The sequence below is a fragment of the Octodon degus genome, unplaced genomic scaffold (genome assembly GCF_000260255.1).
Source record: "Octodon degus isolate 3935 unplaced genomic scaffold, OctDeg1.0 scaffold00147, whole genome shotgun sequence".
Classification (NCBI taxonomy): Eukaryota; Metazoa; Chordata; class Mammalia; order Rodentia; family Octodontidae; genus Octodon; species Octodon degus.
In genome coordinates this window covers 6,037,861-6,043,974 of record NW_004524723.1, presented here as the reverse complement: position 1 = coordinate 6,043,974, position 6,114 = coordinate 6,037,861, and the positions used below count along the sequence as shown (strand labels likewise).

General features: G+C 39.2%; 2 pseudogenes; one reads left to right on the top strand and one right to left on the bottom strand.

The window, feature by feature from the left end:
* Positions 1-1,085: 1,085 nt before the first annotated feature.
* Positions 1,086-6,114, bottom strand: part of LOC101592743 — a 9,525-nt pseudogene continuing 4,496 nt past the window's right edge.
* LOC105743676 lies at positions 1,787-2,176 on the top strand (annotated as a pseudogene).

The window sequence follows — 6,114 nt, the reverse complement described above, 5'->3', positions numbered from 1 at the left end:
AGAAATTCCTACTCAGCCGGCGTGGGGGAGGTGCTGCGGAGTGATGGGAGGCATCCCAAGGGGGTGGAAGAGGGTCTCACCCATGCTGCACCTGGGCTGGGACCAGTAGTAGGTCCCTCTGGCACAGGGTAGCCAGAAGCTCTCCTACACACTCACTGGGCCTGGGCTAGGACTGGGTCTGGGGGTTCCCGGAACGTGGCAGAAATTCTACTCTTTATTCTTTAACTTACATTCAGAGGAATTAGAGAAAAGAGTTAACCTTTTGTAATCTTCCATCTTCCATTGGTCCCAAGTTCATAAATACAAATTAAAGTTTTTGAGGGGCAGGCATTGTGCTACCCATTATCATTTGTATTATATGCCTTTAAATCTTCCTTGTGCACTGCTGAAAAGAAATACAGGGCCAGCCAGATAGATCAGCAGACTAAAGTGCCTGCTCAGGCAGAGTGAAGCAGCTGGGTTCTATCCCCTGTTTACCATGCTGGCCCCACCCCAGAGCGCACTGAGAGGACCATTGAGATGCAAAGTGGTGGTATGCACCTGTAATCCCAGTGCTTGAGAGGCTGAAAACAAGAGAATCACTATGATACTGATTTACATAGTGAGACCCGTAGACCCTGTATCAAATACACAGAGAGACAGAGACAGAGACAGAGAGTCAGAGAGAGAGAGAGAGAGAGAGAGAGAGAGAGAGAGAGAGAGAGAAACAAAACAGGAAAAAAGAAAAAAAGGACAGACTCCTGGAATCCGATTTCCCAAATGGAAGGAAGCCCACTCTGTTTCCAAGGTTGGAACTTCCATTTGATGTACCTTATGTTGTGATTTCCAGTCTAATAGCTTTTCATTCACTTTTGGGTCTCATAAGAAATGTTATTCAGCATCAAGAAGTAGCTGGATGAGTAAACAATGTAGGCATCAACTGTATTCAACAGAAGGCAAATGGCCCTGGAGTTAATCTGCAACAAACAGGGAAAAGTCTGCAGACCTACAATAGTATCAACATGCATTATTAGGCCAAGGTGAAAGTTAACCCAACCCACAAAGATTTCTTCCAAGCTGAGAGTACACACAGAAAGGGAAAAATTTTATGAAGACCCGTAGCCATAGTAGTAAGGCTCATCAGGGCAGAATCCATAAGCAAGAACACCAACTGGTTGAGCAAAGCTATCTATCTCAAGACCAGGAAATGAATGCTGTCCAGCTACATTTCGTTTCCAAAGGTGATATTCTTTGAAGAATTCTGGGTTTATGGCTCCTTCTTTGTGGCACTTAAACCATTTGCACTATGGAAACAGTCAGGTCTTTTGAAAATATCTCCTTTATGGACACATGGCTTAGTTCATCGCCACCATACAAGCACCGCTGTTGTCATCCATCTGATGACTCTACTATCTCCAGCTACCAAGAGTTACGTCAGCAAAATTTTTCCTTCTGAATTTTCTTTTTTAAAAAAATGTATTTAGTACAGGATCTCACTATACAGATCGGACTCATAGTGATCCTCCTGTTTTCAGCCTCCCAAGAGCTAGGATTACAGGTGCCCGCCACCACACCCAGTCTCAATCCCTGTCTCAGCGCCCCTGGGGGCAGGATCAGCAGAGCTTGTAGAACCGGGGATCAAACCCCAGTCCCTGCGCTCTGTCTAAGCAGGCCTGAATTTTCTTAGTTCTTCAGAGTATCTCACTATAATATCTAGTGCACAATATTATCACAGACCTTTCAGATTGTATTATTTTCAGCATGCATTAAATCTGTTAGGGCTTTCTGGTTTCCCTGCCATCTTGGCGGCTGCTCCTGGTTTAGGGCCGTCCACACCTAAGACAGGAAGATGGTGGCCGCAAAGAAGACGAAAAAATCTCTGGAGTCCATCAACTCTAGGCTCCAACTTGTTATGAAAAGTGGAAAATATGTGCTGGGGTGCAAGCAGACGCTGAAGATGATCAGACAGGGCAAAGTGAAATTGGTCATCCTGGCCAACAACTGCCCAGCCTTGAGGAAATTGGAAATAGAGTACTAGGCCATGTTGGCCAAAACTGGTGTCCACCACTACAGCGGCAATAATATCGAACTGGGCACAGCATTTGGAAAATACTACAGAGTCTTCACACTGGCAATCATGGATCCAGGTGATTCTGATATCATTAGAAGCCTGCCAGAACAGACTGGTGAAAAATAAACCAAGCAGAATTTTTCATTAATAAAACCTGCCACAGCTTGAAAAAAAAATTTAAAAAATCAATCTGTTAGGTATACTGAAGCCTGTGTTTCCTTGATTATAGTATCTCTCATGCGTTGGTGGAAAACCATGTTGTAGAAGATGTAAGTTAGCCAACACAAAAATTCATCATCTTCTTTGTAAGTGTTAGCAATTCAGTGAGGGCAGGAATTATTCCAGGTTTAGCTAGCAATGCAGCCAGCACAAGAGTCATCTATATGTACAGTTTCAGCACCATAATCCCTTTGAAAACAAGGTCCTATTCCATAGAAACTGGATTTAATTTACCCTCAAAATATGTAACCAACTTATACTCCTGAAGAACCAGTTTCCAGTCCATGTCTGGAGTGGTCAGATTTATCAGAAACCCTAAACATTGAATCACAAACTCTTCCTCATTATTGGAATGTGAGCTGCAAGATCTTGAACATAATCAATAAACAAAGTTTTAGCTGGCCTACAATACAGGCAAATGTTTCTAGTCAATTTCACTAGCAATGGATCCTTCAGCTTCACAGTTCTTTTCATAAGCATTTCTTCACAGATCAGCTATACATTGCTCTTGTTAGCAGCAACACTAATGCAGACAGAAATGGGTTCCAAATCTATTCATTCATTTGAACATTCAAAGAGCATCTTCATTAATTGTGGTACACAGCCAGTGTATATACAGTCAGTATATGCAAACCATGATTTAAAGCAACCACCCATGCTTATGTGGTGAAGCATACATGTTGCTGTTTGTTGGTAGTTTTCATTGCCTAAGAGTGCTGTGAGTTCTGGAAAAAGCCCAATTTGTACCATTTTATTGCTTCCGTAAATCTTCATGCTCATGTGGTATCAGCCCTACCAGTTTTTCAACAGTATCTATTTCCACCATATTATTTTTCTTTTCTATAAAAATGCTGTTTCTTTAAGACTATCACAAGTAAAATAGGCAGCTCAAAAGAGCCCCCAATTAAGAGCTTTCACCAACGTGTGAACTATGTTCTCAATCTTCATCTTCAGCTCTGGACAAATATCTTCAGCTAGATTCAGAAACAAAGAAAAAGCAATTCTCAAGAACTTATTCTTGGGCAAGCTAGATAGCGCCAAGGATTAAACCATCTGCTTAGGCAGATACAGAGACTGGGGTTCAATCCAGGAAACTGGTGTGCCATGTGGGCCCCACCCCGGGGGTGCACTGAGATGGTGATTGGGCCTGGGTGTGGTGGCACATGCCTGTAATCCCAGTACTTGTGAGGCTGAAAATTGGAGGATCGCTATGAGTCCAATCTGTGTAAGAGCTTGTTCTTGTTTTATCATGAATCCCTGGTATTTTTTTTTTTTGAGAGTTTTTCATAATCCTTTTCCAAAGTTTGGGTTTCAAGGTCTTCATCAACAGCCTTTTTCTTCCTATACAGTTCTTGCCAAAGCTCCTGTCTTTTTAACTCATGATCAATGATATTCATACACAGATCCCCAATGTTGTAACAAGTAGTTACCCTATGAAACTGAAAAAAATGGAAAAGAAAAAAGAAAAGTGCATTATGTTTGTAGCTAACTAAGCACTTTGCTGCCAGTCTTCTTCAGGACCTTGCTAGGGCACAGGCGCAGGTTTCATGCAATTGTAGTTCTTCCAAGTTACTAGGGTCAGAACAGAGGCTCCAACCCTGTGAGGAAAGTCTTCATACAGTACCTCAAGATATTTACCCACATCATTAATGTTAGGCACTTTTTCAATGTCCATTCTTTCAAAGTTTAACTTTGCTTGATTTTTTCTTTTTCTTTTTTTAGCAATGAATTGAGGCAGTTCCACAGATAGTACAACAGCTGTTCTGCTTCTCTTTGTTTTGAGGGATGAATACCTTTACATTCAACCATTACCTTCAGGGCCATGGAAGTTACAGGCGTGTTGGCATTGAGCTCCTTCAGGAGAATCTTCTTTTCTTTCCATTATTCTCATTCCCCCAACCTGAGATGGCCCATTTAACCAAGAATGGTAGCTTCCACTTCATATTGAACAGCACTGTGGCTTTTCTGATACATCAGTATCACCTCCTTTGACTTTCCTTGTCCTTTTAGTATCACACTGGAAATTATGTTTCAACATATAAATTGAGAGAAGGGACATACAGACAATGGATAAGTGAAGGATAAATGCCATCATCCAAAATCTTTGTGTATTTGTTTCTGTATTCCTTATTTCTTTTCGTGCATGGTTATTTTTTAATTTTTTTTTTGGTACTCATTAAACTTGACTTTGTAGAAATATTTACATCCTAGGTTGGAAATCCTTTCCTCTGGAGAGAATTTTCACTGAGTGCCTAAGTCAAGTTCACAACCAGAGGTATGTGGATGACCCAATGGACATAAACTCATGTTGCAAGTCTACTTGAACTGTATCTGGTTTTCCTTCCTTTTAAGAGTATAATCCTCAAAATCTTCGACCACATATTTTAATTGTGTTATTGTTCTTCTATGTACATCTATTAGGATTTACCATGCACAAATCATTTATACCTATCCATTAGGTTATTTATCGCTCAAAATATAAGGTTTCTTTGATATTGTTTGGTAAGTTTAACATCTGGGATCATAAAACCCAAGGTTATCCTAAACTTCTGAAGAAACATTAAAAATATCAATTTACTTCCTTATGCATGCCAGAAAAATCTTTAGGACTCCAGAGGAAAAGACAGGCCAGCCTGTGTTAGGTAATGCCATTATTTAAATCTGAAAAGTAAGGTGAACCCTGCAATATATACAAAATGCCACATTTTCCATATCACTCGCTGTATGATATTTTACAAAATTAAAACAAAAATCACTTAATACAAAACTTTTAGCTGACTCTGCCTCAGACAAAGGACTTCTACTTAGAAGATATATATTTTTTTAAAACTCAAGCCCCCAAAATGCAAAGACCTAATCAAAAAATGGGCATCTGAGAGGAATACACACTTCTCAGATGAAGAAATACAAATGGCTAATAAATATATAAAAATGTTCAGCACCATTGGTCATTTGAGAGACACAAATTAAAACAATGCTAAGATTCCATCTCACCCCAGAGAGAATGGCTATCATCAAGAAATCAAACAATAACAAGTTCTGGAAGAGTTGTGGGGAAAAAGAAACCTTTCTCCACTGTTTGTGGGAGTGTGAACTGGTAAAACCACTATGGAAATAAGTGTGAAGATTCCTCAAAAAATTAAAATTAGAAATCCCATTCAACCCAGCTATTCTCATTCTGGGTATTTTTCCAGAAAAATCAAAAACATCATTCCACAGTAATATAGTAGCACCCATGTTTATGGCACAATTTGTCATAGCTAGATCTTGGAAACAAGCCAGATATGTGTCAGCTGAGGAATGGAAAAAAAAAGCATGATATTTTTATACAATGGAGTATTACTCAGCTATAAAAAGATAAGCTTGAGGCTTTTTAAAGTAAAATTAGCAAAAAAAAAAAAAAAAAGAACCTTGAGTTCAAACAGAGACCACGTGGCTACAACTAGAGACCACACTCATAAGTGAAATAAATCAGACCTGCATGTGCAAACATTGTATTGTCTCCCAAGTGTAAGGACCTGAGAGATTAAATAAAACCTGAAAGGTACATTAAATACTCTGAAAGAGAAAGAGAAAAAACTGTTAAAAGGAAAGAAACAACTGGGATGGGGAAAATGGGAAATGAAAAGAAAGAAGAGAAAATATACATGTATATACACAGGATATCTTGGATAATTGTATTAATGATTTCTACTGTCTGTTGAAAAGAACAATGCTTAATGTTTTTCTTATCTTTGATGTTTTTCACTAATATTGCATCTGGTAATCTGAACAGCTAATTAGAAGAGAACAATACGCAATATAACAACCATCACTGAATTTGTATCATTTTGTTTAGTGAAATT